Source organism: Mesoplodon densirostris, chromosome 11 (assembly GCF_025265405.1).
Source record: "Mesoplodon densirostris isolate mMesDen1 chromosome 11, mMesDen1 primary haplotype, whole genome shotgun sequence".
Taxonomy (NCBI): domain Eukaryota; kingdom Metazoa; phylum Chordata; class Mammalia; order Artiodactyla; family Ziphiidae; genus Mesoplodon; species Mesoplodon densirostris.
In genome coordinates this window covers 30657123-30671693 of record NC_082671.1, presented here as the reverse complement: position 1 = coordinate 30671693, position 14571 = coordinate 30657123, and positions in this window count along the sequence as shown.

Genomic DNA, 14571 nt, shown 5'->3' with positions numbered 1-14571 from the left:
GGCGCTTGCGGTTCCTTCCTGGGAGCTCGGCCCAGAGCATACTGTGTAGCTAAAGTGCCAAGTAGATGTGACCTCTAGTCACGAGGTAAGGTGCACATTTTCGCATTACCAGAGGCAGGGGTGCACCAGTTTCCAGGAAGTCTCAGTCCATGGACGGCTTTAGCTTTAGTATGCCTCCCAGCGCTCAAGCCTCTCACGGGGGCACTTCTTTCCAAGGATGTGCACCGTGTACCAAAAGCCTTCTGAGCACAATCAAGGGATACACGGCTCTGGGACCATCCCTCACTATGCAGGTGAAAGGGCCGGGAACTAATCTCTTCTCTATGGCTAGCGTTCCACAGCTTTGAAACAGCCCCAGGAGCACGGTTCTTGGGCAGGCTTTCTTTCCATGCGGGTCTGCCACGTGAGGACACCTAAGCTGCCCTGAAAGAAACCACCGGGGCTCCAATCCACTTTGGGGACTCGTGCTCGACGTCTCTCTAAGTGAGGCAGAAAGTAGACTTCAGGTCCAGCCCGAGATAAAGTAGAGATTTACCCTGAGCCTTGCTAGGCATTTGGAACATGCAAAGTCACCTAGGCCTCCTGAAGGCATTTAGAGGATTATGCCACTCAGCACATGCAGAACACACTGCATCCCCAAGTTTCATCGCAGAAGGCCGAATTGTGTTCCAAGGGCCTCCTTTGGCTTGTCAGAGAAGAGAGGTATATGTGCGGGGTGATACGGTGTGTAATTGAGAAGCCTGGCAAAAGGCAGTATTTCCCCCCATTTGAAAGGTAGATAGTGGCGGCCTCACGGCTGACTGAAAGGCAGGGCTGTTACCCGTCTTCTAGTCACTGCTAGGAATGCCTCAGGGAAGAAAGTGAGTTTTCTCCTACGAATCCAGGTGGTCGCCAGTGCCTTGCTAGGAGCTCATCCCACGGCTTGCCCTAGCTAAAGTGCGAAGTAAACGTGACCCCAGGCCTCAAGGTAAGCACGAGTGTTTCCTATCAGCAAAGTTTGCTGTGCAGCCATCTCCATGAGCCCTGACTCGATAGAGTGCTTTCACTCCTCTACGGCTCTCCGGAGGCCTCAGAGAGTCGCGTATGAATTCCCTTCTGAGGGAGAGCGTGTGTGCCGTGAGGCCCCTGTGTGTTTTCCGAGCAACACAGCGCAGAACAGGCTGTTGGGGTCAACCCTTTCTAGGCAGAGGGCAGGGCAATGAACTGATCGTCGCTTGCATAGCTTGATTTCTAGCGCTGTCAAGCAGCCCCAGGACAACGTTTCGGCCAGTATTACATTCAACGTGGCTCTCCCTGTGTGGGGGCCCTCTGAGCTGCACTGAAAGAATCCCTGAGCCTACAGAGCCCCCTGGCGACTCTTACCTGCCATCTCTCTATTGTGACGCAAGGTACCCTGTAGGTCCAGCCTGACAGAAAGAACAGAAAAACCGGTCCACTTGTGAGACATTTGGACGATCCAAAGTCACCTAGGCCTGACTAAGTCATTAAGCGGGTAATGCTATGCCCGGCATGCAAAAGACCCCGCCTGCAACGAAGTGTGATCATAGAAAGACCCCGTGTGGCCGCAAGTCTCCAGCAGTCAGTCAGAGAGCGCCGGTAAATGCGCTGTGGGGTCAAGTTGGAAACTGGAGCATGGGGCAGAAGCCCGACTCTCCCCCTTTGGAAAGCCACTTCGGTGCAGCTTCCGAGCTGCCTGAACACCACACCACCAGGACACTGTTCACTCCACAGATGCCTCTGAGGAGCAGTGAGCTTTTGCCAAAGAAACCGGGCGCTTGCGGTTCCTTCCTGGGAGCTCGGCCCAGAGCATACTGTGTAGCTAAAGTGCCAAGTAGATGTGACCTCTAGTCACGAGGTAAGGTGCACATTTTCCCATTACCAGAGGCAGGGGTGCACCAGTTTCCAGGAAGTCTCAGTCCATGGACGGCTTTAGCTTTAGTATGCCTCCCAGCGCTCAAGCCTCTCACGGGGGCACTTCTTTCCAAGGATGTGCACCGTGTACCAAAAGCCTTCTGAGCACAATCAAGGGATACACGGCTCTGGGACCATCCCTCACTATGCAGGTGAAAGGGCCGGGAACTAATCTCTTCTCTATGGCTAGCGTTCCACAGCTTTGAAACAGCCCCAGGAGCACGGTTCTTGGGCAGGCTTTCTTTCCATGCGGGTCTGCCACGTGAGGACACCTAAGCTGCCCTGAAAGAAACCACCGGGGCTCCAATCCACTTTGGGGACTCGTGCTCGACGTCTCTCTAAGTGAGGCAGAAAGTAGACTTCAGGTCCAGCCCGAGATAAAGTAGAGATTTACCCTGAGCCTTGCTAGGCATTTGGAACATGCAAAGTCACCTAGGCCTCCTGAAGGCATTTAGAGGATTATGCCACTCAGCACATGCAGAACACACTGCATCCCCAAGTTTCATCGCAGAAGGCCGAATTGTGTTCCAAGGGCCTCCTTTGGCTTGTCAGAGAAGAGAGGTATATGTGCGGGGTGATACGGTGTGTAATTGAGAAGCCTGGCAAAAGGCAGTATTTCCCCCCATTTGAAAGGTAGATAGTGGCGGCCTCACGGCTGACTGAAAGGCAGGGCTGTTACCCGTCTTCTAGTCACTGCTAGGAATGCCTCAGGGAAGAAAGTGAGTTTTCTCCTACGAATCCAGGTGGTCGCCAGTGCCTTGCTAGGAGCTCATCCCACGGCTTGCCCTAGCTAAAGTGCGAAGTAAACGTGACCCCAGGCCTCAAGGTAAGCACGAGTGTTTCCTATCAGCAAAGTTTGCTGTGCAGCCATCTCCATGAGCCCTGACTCGATAGAGTGCTTTCACTCCTCTACGGCTCTCCGGAGGCCTCAGAGAGTCGCGTATGAATTCCCTTCTGAGGGAGAGCGTGTGTGCCGTGAGGCCCCTGTGTGTTTTCCGAGCAACACAGCGCAGAACAGGCTGTTGGGGTCAACCCTTTCTAGGCAGACGGAAGGGCAATGAACTGATCGTCGCTTGCATAGCTTGATTTCTAGCGCTGTCAAGCAGCCCCAGGACAACGTTTCGGCCAGTATTACATTCAACGTGGCTCTCCCTGTGTGGGGTCCCTCTGAGCTGCACTGAAAGAATCCCTGAGCCTACAGAGCCCCCTGGCGACTCTTACCTGCCATCTCTCTATTGTGACGCAAGGTACCCTGTAGGTCCAGCCTGACAGAAAGAACAGAAAAACCGGTCCACTTGTGAGACATTTGGACGATCCAAAGTCACCTAGGCCTGACTAAGTCATTAAGCGGGTAATGCTATGCCCGGCATGCAAAAGACCCCGCCTGCAACGAAGTGTGATCATAGAAAGGCCCCGTGTGGCCGCAAGTCTCCAGCAGTCAGTCAGAGAGTGCCGGTAAATGCGCTGTGGGGTCAAGTTGGAAACTGGAGCATGGGGGAGAAGCCCGACTCTCCCCCTTTGGAAAGCCACTTCGGTGCAGCTTCCAAGCTGCCTGAACACCACACCACCAGGACACTGTTCACTCCACAGATGCCTCTGAGGAGCAGTGAGCTTTTGCCAAAGAAACCGGGCGCTTGCGGTTCCTTCCTGGGAGCTCGGCCCAGAGCATACTGTGTAGCTAAAGTGCCAAGTAGATGTGACCTCTAGTCACGAGGTAAGGTGCACATTTTCCCATTACCAGAGGCAGGGGTGCACCAGTTTCCAGGAAGTCTCAGTCCATGGACGGCTTTAGCTTTAGTATGCCTCCCAGCGCTCAAGCCTCTCACAGGGGCACTTCTTTCCAAGGATGTGCACCGTGTACCAAAAGCCTTCTGAGCACAATCAAGGGATACACGACTCTGGGACCATCCCTCACTATGCAGGTGAAAGGGCCGGGAACTAATCTCTTCTCTATGGCTAGCGTTCCACAGCTTTGAAACAGCCCCAGGAGCACGGTTCTTGGGCAGGCTTTCTTTCCATGCGGGTCTGCCACGTGAGGACACCTAAGCTGCCCTGAAAGAAACCACCGGGGCTCCAATCCACTTTGGGGACTCGTGCTCGACGTCTCTCTAAGTGAGGCAGAAAGTAGACTTCAGGTCCAGCCCGAGATAAAGTAGAGATTTACCCTGAGCCTTGCTAGGCATTTGGAACATGCAAAGTCACCTAGGCCTCCTGAAGGCATTTAGAGGATTATGCCACTCAGCACATGCAGAACACACTGCATCCCCAAGTTTCATCGCAGAAGGCCGAATTGTGTTCCAAGGGCCTCCTTTGGCTTGTCAGAGAAGAGAGGTATATGTGCGGGGTGATACGGTGTGTAATTGAGAAGCCTGGCAAAAGGCAGTATTTCCCCCCATTTGAAAGGTAGATAGTGGCGGCCTCACGGCTGACTGAAAGGCAGGGCTGTTACCCGTCTTCTAGTCACTGCTAGGAATGCCTCAGGGAAGAAAGTGAGTTTTCTCCTACGAATCCAGGTGGTCGCCAGTGCCTTGCTAGGAGCTCATCCCACGGCTTGCCCTAGCTAAAGTGCGAAGTAAACGTGACCCCAGGCCTCAAGGTAAGCACGAGTGTTTCCTATCAGCAAAGTTTGCTGTGCAGCCATCTCCATGAGCCCTGACTCGATAGAGTGCTTTCACTCCTCTACGGCTCTCCGGAGGCCTCAGAGAGTCGCGTATGAATTCCCTTCTGAGGGAGAGCGTGTGTGCCGTGAGGCCCCTGTGTGTTTTCCGAGCAACACAGCGCAGAACAGGCTGTTGGGGTCAACCCTCTCTAGGCAGAGGGAAGGGCAATGAACTGATCCTCGCTTGCATAGCTTGATTTCTAGCGCTGTCAAGCAGCCCCAGGACAACGTTTCGGCCAGTATTACATTCAACGTGGCTCTCCCTGTGTGGGGGCCCTCTGAGCTGCACTGAAAGAATCCCTGAGCCTACAGAGCCCCCTGGCGACTCTTACCTGCCATCTCTCTATTGTGACGCAAGGTACCCTGTAGGTCCAGCCTGACAGAAAGAACAGAAAAACCGGTCCACTTGTGAGACATTTGGACGATCCAAAGTCACCTAGGCCTGACTAAGTCATTAAGCGGGTAATGCTATGCCCGGCATGCAAAAGACCCCGCCTGCAACGAAGTGTGATCATAGAAAGGCCCCGTGTGGCCGCAAGTCTCCAGCAGTCAGTCAGAGAGCGCCGGTAAATGCGCTGTGGGGTCAAGTTGGAAACTGGAGCATGGGGGAGAAGCCCGACTCTCCCCCTTTGGAAAGCCACTTCGGTGCAGCTTCCGAGCTGCCTGAACACCACACCACCAGGACACTGTTCACTCCACAGATGCCTCTGAGGAGCAGTGAGCTTTTGCCAAAGAAACCGGGCGCTTGCGGTTCCTTCCTGGGAGCTCGGCCCAGAGCATACTGTGTAGCTAAAGTGCCAAGTAGATGTGACCTCTAGTCACGAGGTAAGGTGCACATTTTCCCATTACCAGAGGCAGGGGTGCACCAGTTTCCAGGAAGTCTCAGTCCATGGACGGCTTTAGCTTTAGTATGCCTCCCAGCGCTCAAGCCTCTCACGGGGGCACTTCTTTCCAAGGATGTGCACCGTGTACCAAAAGCCTTCTGAGCACAATCAAGGGATACACGGCTCTGGGACCATCCCTCACTATGCAGGTGAAAGGGCCGGGAACTAATCTCTTCTCTATGGCTAGCGTTCCACAGCTTTGAAACAGCCCCAGGAGCACGGTTCTTGGGCAGGCTTTCTTTCCATGCGGGTCTGCCACGTGAGGACACCTAAGCTGCCCTGAAAGAAACCACCGGGGCTCCAATCCACTTTGGGGACTCGTGCTCGACGTCTCTCTAAGTGAGGCAGAAAGTAGACTTCAGGTCCAGCCCGAGATAAAGTAGAGATTTACCCTGAGCCTTGCTAGGCATTTGGAACATGCAAAGTCACCTAGGCCTCCTGAGGGCATTTAGAGGATTATGCCACTCAGCACATGCAGAACACACTGCATCCCCAAGTTTCATCGCAGAAGGCCGAATTGTGTTCCAAGGGCCTCCTTTGGCTTGTCAGAGAAGAGAGGTATATGTGCGGGGTGATCCGGCGTGTAATTGAGAAGCCTGGCAAAAGGCAGTATTTCCCCCCATTTGAAAGGTAGATAGTGGCAGCCTCACGGCTGACTGAAAGGCAGGGCTGTTACCCGTCTTCTAGTCACTGCTAGGAATGCCTCAGGGAAGAAAGTGAGTTTTCTCCTACGAATCCAGGTGGTCGCCAGGGCCTTGCTAGGAGCTCATCACACGGCTTGCCCTAGCTAAAGTGCGAAGTAAACGTGACCCCAGGCCTCAAGGTAAGCACGAGTGTTTCCTATCAGCAAAGTTTGCTGTGCAGCCATCTCCATGAGCCCTGACTCGATAGAGTGCTTTCACTCCTCTACGGCTCTCCGGAGGCCTCAGAGAGTCGCGTATGAATTCCCTTCTGAGGGAGAGCGTGTGTGCCGTGAGGCCCCTGTGTGTTTTCCGAGCAACACAGCGCAGAACAGGCTGTTGGGGTCAACCCTTTCTAGGCAGAGGGCAGGGCAATGAACTGATCGTCGCTTGCATAGCTTGATTTCTAGCGCTGTCAAGCAGCCCCAGGACAACGTTTCGGCCAGTATTACATTCAACGTGGCTCTCCCTGTGTGGGGGCCCTCTGAGCTGCACTGAAAGAATCCCTGAGCCTACAGAGCCCCCTGGCGACTCTTACCTGCCATCTCTCTATTGTGACGCAAGGTACCCTGTAGGTCCAGCCTGACAGAAAGAACAGAAAAACCGGTCCACTTGTGAGACATTTGGACGATCCAAAGTCACCTAGGCCTGACTAAGTCATTAAGCGGGTAATGCTATGCCCGGCATGCAAAAGACCCCGCCTGCAACGAAGTGTGATCATAGAAAGGCCCCGTGCGGCCGCAAGTCTCCAGCAGTCAGTCAGAGAGTGCCGGTAAATGCGCTGTGGGGTCAAGTTGGAAACTGGAGCATGGGGGAGAAGCCCGACTCTCCCCCTTTGGAAAGCAACTTCGGTGCAGCTTCCAAGCTGCCTGAACACCACACCACCAGGACACTGTTCACTCCACAGATGCCTCTGAGGAGCAGTGAGCTTTTGCCAAAGAAACCGGGCGCTTGCGGTTCCTTCCTGGGAGCTCGGCCCAGAGCATACTGTGTAGCTAAAGTGCCAAGTAGATGTGACCTCTAGTCACGAGGTAAGGTGCACATTTTCCCATTACCAGAGGCAGGGGTGCACCAGTTTCCAGGAAGTCTCAGTCCATGGACAGCTTTAGCTTTAGTATGCCTCCCAGCGCTCAAGCCTCTCACGGGGGCACTTCTTTCCAAGGATGTGCACCGTGTACCAAAAGCCTTCTGAGCACAATCAAAGGATACACGGCTCTGGGACCATCCCTCACTATGCAGGTGAAAGGGCCGGGAACTAATCTCTTCTCTATGGCTAGCGTTCCACAGCTTTGAAACAGCCCCAGGAGCACGGTTCTTGGGCAGGCTTTCTTTCCATGCGGGTCTGCCACGTGAGGACACCTAAGCTGCCCTGAAAGAAACCACCGGGGCTCCAATCCACTTTGGGGACTCGTGCTCGACGTCTCTCGAAGTGAGGCAGAAAGTAGACTTCAGGTCCAGCCCGAGATAAAGTAGAGATTTACCCTGAGCCTTGCTAGGCATTTGGAACATGCAAAGTCACCTAGGCCTCCTGAAGGCATTTAGAGGATTATGCCACTCAGCACATGCAGAGCACACTGCATCCCCAAGTTTCATCGCAGAAGGCCGAATTGTGTTCCAAGGGCCTCCTTTGGCTTGTCAGAGAAGAGAGGTATATGTGCGGGGTGATACGGTGTGTAATTGAGAAGCCTGGCAAAAGGCAGTATTTCCCCCCATTTGAAAGGTAGATAGTGGCGGCCTCACGGCTGACTGAAAGGCAGGGCTGTTACCCGTCTTCTAGTCACTGCTAGGAATGCCTCAGGGAAGAAAGTGAGTTTTCTCCTACGAATCCAGGTGGTCGCCAGTGCCTTGCTAGGAGCTCATCCCACGGCTTGCCCTAGCTAAAGTGCGAAGTAAACGTGACCCCAGGCCTCAAGGTAAGCACGAGTGTTTCCTATCAGCAAAGTTTGCTGTGCAGCCATCGCCATGAGCCCTGACTCGATAGAGTGCTTTCACTCCTCTACGGCTCTCCGGAGGCCTCAGAGAGTCGCGTATGAATTCCCTTCTGAGGGAGAGCGTGTGTGCCGTGAGGCCCCTGTGTGTTTTCCGAGCAACACAGCGCAGAACAGGCTGTTGGGGTCAACCCTTTCTAGGCAGAGGGAAGGGCAATGAACTGATCCTCGTTTGCACAGCTTGATTTCTAGCGCTGTCAAGTAGCCCCAGGACAACGTTTCGGCCAGTATTACATTCAACGTGGCTCTCCCTGTGTGGGGGCCCTCTGAGCTGCACTGAAAGAATCCCTGAGCCTACAGAGCCCCCTGGCGACTCTTACCTGCCATCTCTCTATTGTGACGCAAGGTACCCTGTAGGTCCAGCCTGACAGAAAGAACAGAAAAACCGGTCCACTTGTGAGACATTTGGACGATCCAAAGTCACCTAGGCCTGACTAAGTCATTAAGCGGGTAATGCTATGCCCGGCATGCAAAAGACCCCGCCTGCAACGAAGTGTGATCATAGAAAGGCCCCGTGTGGCCGCAAGTCTCCAGCAGTCAGTCAGAGAGTGCCGGTAAATGCGCTGTGGGGTCAAGTTGGAAACTGGAGCATGGGGGAGAAGCCCGACTCTCCCCCTTTGGAAAGCAACTTCGGTGCAGCTTACAAGCTGCCTGAACACCACACCACCAGGACACCGTTCACTCCACAGATGCCTCTGAGGAGCAGTGAGCTTTTGCCAAAGAAACCGGGCGCTTGCGGTTCCTTCCTGGGAGCTCGGCCCAGAGCATACTGTGTAGCTAAAGTGCCAAGTAGATGTGACCTCTAGTCACGAGGTAAGGTGCACATTTTCCCATTACCAGAGGCAGGGGTGCACCAGTTTCCAGGAAGTCTCAGTCCATGGACGGCTTTAGCTTTAGTATGCCTCCCAGCGCTCAAGCCTCTCACGGGGGCACTTCTTTCCAAGGATGTGCACCGTGTACCAAAAGCCTTCTGAGCACAATCAAGGGATACACGGCTCTGGGACCATCCCTCACTATGCAGGTGAAAGGCCCGGGAACTAATCTCTTCTCTATGGCTAGCGTTCCACAGCTTTGAAACAGCCCCAGGAGCACGGTTCTTGGGCAGGCTTTCTTTCCATGCGGGTCTGCCACGTGAGGACACCTAAGCTGCCCTGAAAGAAACCACCGGGGCTCCAATCCCCTTTGGGGACTCGTGCTCGACGTCTCTCGAAGTGAGGCAGAAAGTAGACTTCATGTCCAGCCCGGAATAAAGTAGGGATTTACCCTGAGCCTTGTTAGGCCTTTGGAACATGCAATGTCACCTAGGCCTCCTGAGGGCATTTAGAGGATTATGCCACTCAGCACATGCAGAACACACTGCATCCCCAAGTTTCATCGCAGAAGGCCGAATTGCGTTCCAAGGGCCTCCTTTGGCTTGTCAGAGAAGAGAGGTATATAAGCGGGGTTATACGGTGTGTAATTGAGAAGCCTGGCAAAAGGCAGTATTTCCCCCCATTTGAAAGGTAGATAGTGGCGGCCTCACGGCTGACTGAAAGGCAGGGCTGTTACCCGTCTTCTAGTCACTGCTAGGAATGCCTCAGGGAAGAAAGTGAGTTTTCTCCTACGAATCCAGGTGGTCGCCAGTGCCTTGCTAGGAGCTCATCCCACGGCTTGCCCTAGCTAAAGTGCGAAGTAAACGTGACCCCAGGCCTCAAGGGAAGCACGAGTGTTTCCTGTCAGCAAAGTTTGCTGTGCAGCCATCTCCATGAGCCCTGACTCGATAGAGTGCTTTCACTCCTCTACGGCTCTCCGGAGGCCTCAGAGAGTCGCGTATGAATTCCCTTCTGAGGGAGAGCGTGTGTGCCGTGAGGCCCCTGTTTGTTTTCCGAGCAACACAGCGCAGAACAGGCTGTTGGGGTCAACCCTCTCTAGGCAGAGGGAAGGGCAATGAACTGATCGTCGCTTGCACAGCTTGATTTCTAGCGCTGTCAAGCAGCCCCAGGACAAGTTTCGGCCAGTATTACATTCAACGTGGCTCTCCCTGTGTGGGGGCCCTCTGAGCTGCACTGAAAGAATCCCTGAGCCTACAGAGCCCCCTGGCGACTCTTACCTGCCATCTCTCTATTGTGACGCAAGGTACCCTGTAGGTCCAGCCTGACAGAAAGAACAGAAAAACCGGTCCACTTGTGAGACATTTGGACGATCCAAAGTCACCTAGGCCTGACTAAGTCATTAAGCGGGTAATGCTATGCACGGCATGCAAAAGACCCCGCCTGCAACGAAGTGTGATCCTAGAAAGGCCCCGTGCGGCCGCAAGTCTCCAGCAGTCAGTCAGAGAGCGCCGGTAAATGCGCTGTGGGGTCAAGTTGGAAACTGGAGCATGGGGGAGAAGCCCGACTCTCCCCCTTTGGAAAGCCACTTCGGTGCAGCTTCCAAGCTGCCTGAACACCACACCACCAGGACACCGTTCACTCCACAGATGCCTCTGAGGAGCAGTGAGCTTTTGCCAAAGAAACCGGGCGCTTGCGGTTCCTTCCTGGGAGCTCGGCCCAGAGCATACTGTGTAGCTAAAGTGCCAAGTAGATGTGACCTCTAGTCACGGGGTAAGGCGCACATTTTCCCATTACCAGAGGCAGGGGTGCGCCAGGTTCCAGGAAGTCTCAGTCCGTGGACGGCTTTAGCTTTAGTATGCCTCCCAGCGCTCAAGCCTCTCACGGGGGCACTTCTTTCCAAGGATGTGCACCGTGTACCAAAAGCCCTCTGAGCACAATCAAGGGATACACGGCTCTGGGACCATCCCTCACTATGCAGGTGAAAGGGCCGGGAACTAATCTCTTCTCTATGGCTAGCGTTCCACAGCTTTGAAACAGCCCCAGGAGCACGGTTCTTGGGCAGGCTTTCTTTCCATGCGGGTCTGCCACGTGAGGACACCTAAGCTGCCCTGAAAGAAACCACCGGGGCTCCAATCCCCTTTGGGGACTCGTGCTCGACGTCTCTCGAAGTGAGGCAGAAAGTAGACTTCAGGTCCAGCCCGGAATAAAGTAGAGATTTACCCTGAGCCTTGCTAGGCATTTGGAACATGCAAAGTCACCTAGGCCTCCTGAGGGCATTTAGAGGATTATGCCACTCAGCACATGCAGAACACACTGCATCCCCAGGTTTCATCGCAGAAGGCCGAATTGCGTTCCAAGGGCCTCCTTTGGCTTGTCAGAGAAGAGAGGTATATGTGCGGGGTGATCCGGTGTGTAATTGAGAGGCCTGGAAAAAGGCAGTATTTCCCCCCCATTTGAAAGGTAGATAGTGGCGGCCTCACGGCTGACTGAAAGGCAGGGCTGTTACCCGTCTTCTAGTCACTGCTAGGAATGCCTCAGGGAAGAAAGTGAGTTTTCTCCTACGAATCCAGGTGGTCGCCAGTGCCTTGCTAGGAGCTCATCCCACGGCTTGCCCTAGCTAAAGTGCGAAGTAAACGTGACCCCAGGCCTCAAGGGAAGCACGAGTGTTTCCTGTCAGCAAAGTTTGCTGTGCAGCCATCTCCATGAGCCCTGACTCGATAGAGTGCTTTCACTCCTCTACGGCTCTCCGGAGGCCTCAGAGAGTCGCGTATGAATTCCCTTCTGAGGGAGAGCGTGTGTGCCGTGAGGCCCCTGTTTGTTTTCCGAGCAACACAGCGCAGAACAGGCTGTTGGGGTCAACCCTCTCTAGGCAGAGGGAAGGGCAATGAACTGATCGTCGCTTGCACAGCTTGATTTCTAGCGCTGTCAAGCAGCCCCAGGACAAGTTTCGGCCAGTATTACATTCAACGTGGCTCTCCCTGTGTGGGGGCCCTCTGAGCTGCACTGAAAGAATCCCTGAGCCTACAGAGCCCCCTGGCGACTCTTACCTGCCATCTCTCTATTGTGACGCAAGGTACCCTGTAGGTCCAGCCTGACAGAAAGAACAGAAAAACCGGTCCACTTGTGAGACATTTGGACGATCCAAAGTCACCTAGGCCTGACTAAGTCATTAAGCGGGTAATGCTATGCACGGCATGCAAAAGACCCCGCCTGCAACGAAGTGTGATCCTAGAAAGGCCCCGTGCGGCCGCAAGTCTCCAGCAGTCAGTCAGAGAGCGCCGGTAAATGCGCTGTGGGGTCAAGTTGGAAACTGGAGCATGGGGGAGAAGCCCGACTCTCCCCCTTTGGAAAGCCACTTCGGTGCAGCTGCCAAGCTGCCTGAACACCACACCACCAGGACACCGTTCACTCCACAGATGCCTCTGAGGAGCAGTGAGCTTTTGCCAAAGAAACCGGGCGCTTGCGGTTCCTTCCTGGGAGCTCGGCCCAGAGCATACTGTGTAGCTAAAGTGCCAAGTAGATGTGACCTCTAGTCACGGGGTAAGGCGCACATTTTCCCATTACCAGAGGCAGGGGTGCACCAGGTTCCAGGAAGTCTCAGTCCGTGGACGGCTTTAGCTTTAGTATGCCTCCCAGCGCTCAAGCCTCTCACGGGGGCACTTCTTTCCAAGGATGTGCACCGTGTACCAAAAGCCCTCTGAGCACAATCAAGGGATACACGGCTCTGTGACCATCCCTCACTATGCAGGTGAAAGGGCCGGGAACTAATCTCTTCTCTATGGCTAGCGTTCCACAGCTTTGAAACAGCCCCAGGAGCACGGTTCTTGGGCAGGCTTTCTTTCCATGCGGGTCTGCCACGTGAGGACACCTAAGCTGCCCTGAAAGAAACCACCGGGGCTCCAATCCCCTTTGGGGACTCGTGCTCGACGTCTCTCAAAGTGAGGCAGAAAGTAGACTTCAGGTCCAGCCCGGAATAAAGTAGAGATTTACCCTGAGCCTTGCTAGGCATTTGGAACATGCAAAGTCACCTAGGCCTCCTGAGGGCATTTAGAGGATTATGCCACTCAGCACATGCAGAACACACTGCATCCCCAGGTTTCATCGCAGAAGGCCGAATTGCGTTCCAAGGGCCTCCTTTGGCTTGTCAGAGAAGAGAGGTATATGTGCTGGGTGATCCGGTGTGTAATTGAGAGGCCTGGAAAAAGGCAGTATTTCCCCCCCATTTGAAAGGTAGATAGTGGCGGCCTCACGGCTGACTGAAAGGCAGGGCTGTTACCCGTCTTCTAGTCACTGCTAGGAATGCCTCAGGGAAGAAAGTGAGTTTTCTCCTACGAATCCAGGTGGTCGCCAGTGCCTTGCTAGGAGCTCATCCCACGGCTTGCCCTAGCTAAAGTGCGAAGTAAACGTGACCCCAGGCCTCAAGGGAAGCACGAGTGTTTCCTGTCAGCAAAGTTTGCTGTGCAGCCATCTCCATGAGCCCTGACTCGATAGAGTGCTTTCACTCCTCTACGGCTCTCCGGAGGCCTCAGAGAGTCGCGTATGAATTCCCTTCTGAGGGAGAGCGTGTGTGCCGTGAGGCCCCTGTTTGTTTTCCGAGCAACACAGCGCAGAACAGGCTGTTGGGGTCAACCCTCTCTAGGCAGAGGGAAGGGCAATGAACTGATCGTCGCTTGCACAGCTTGATTTCTAGCGCTGTCAAGCAGCCCCAGGACAAGTTTCGGCCAGTATTACATTCAACGTGGCTCTCCCTGTGTGGGGGCCCTCTGAGCTGCACTGAAAGAATCCCTGAGCCTACAGAGCCCCCTGGCGACTCTTACCTGCCATCTCTCTATTGTGACGCAAGGTACCCTGTAGGTCCAGCCTGACAGAAAGAACAGAAAAACCGGTCCACTTGTGAGACATTTGGACGATCCAAAGTCACCTAGGCCTGACTAAGTCATTAAGCGGGTAATGCTATGCACGGCATGCAAAAGACCCCGCCTGCAACGAAGTGTGATCCTAGAAAGGCCCCGTGCGGCCGCAAGTCTCCAGCAGTCAGTCAGAGAGCGCCGGTAAATGCGCTGTGGGGTCAAGTTGGAAACTGGAGCATGGGGGAGAAGCCCGACTCTCCCCCTTTGGAAAGCCACTTCGGTGCAGCTGCCAAGCTGCCTGAACACCACACCACCAGGACACCGTTCACTCCACAGATGCCTCTGAGGAGCAGTGAGCTTTTGCCAAAGAAACCGGGCGCTTGCGGTTCCTTCCTGGGAGCTCGGCCCAGAGCATACTGTGTAGCTAAAGTGCCAAGTAGATGTGACCTCTAGTCACGGGGTAAGGCGCACATTTTCCCATTACCAGAGGCAGGGGTGCACCAGGTTCCAGGAAGTCTCAGTCCGTGGACGGCTTTAGCTTTAGTATGCCTCCCAGCGCTCAAGCCTCTCACGGGGGCACTTCTTTCCAAGGATGTGCACCGTGTACCAAAAGCCCTCTGAGCACAATCAAGGGATACACGGCTCTGGGACCATCCCTCACTATGCAGGTGAAAGGGCCGGGAACTAATCTCTTCTCTATGGCTAGCGTTCCACAGCTTTGAAACAGCCCCAGGAGCACGGTTCTTGGGCAGGCTTTCTTTCCATGCGGGTCTGCCACGTGAGGACA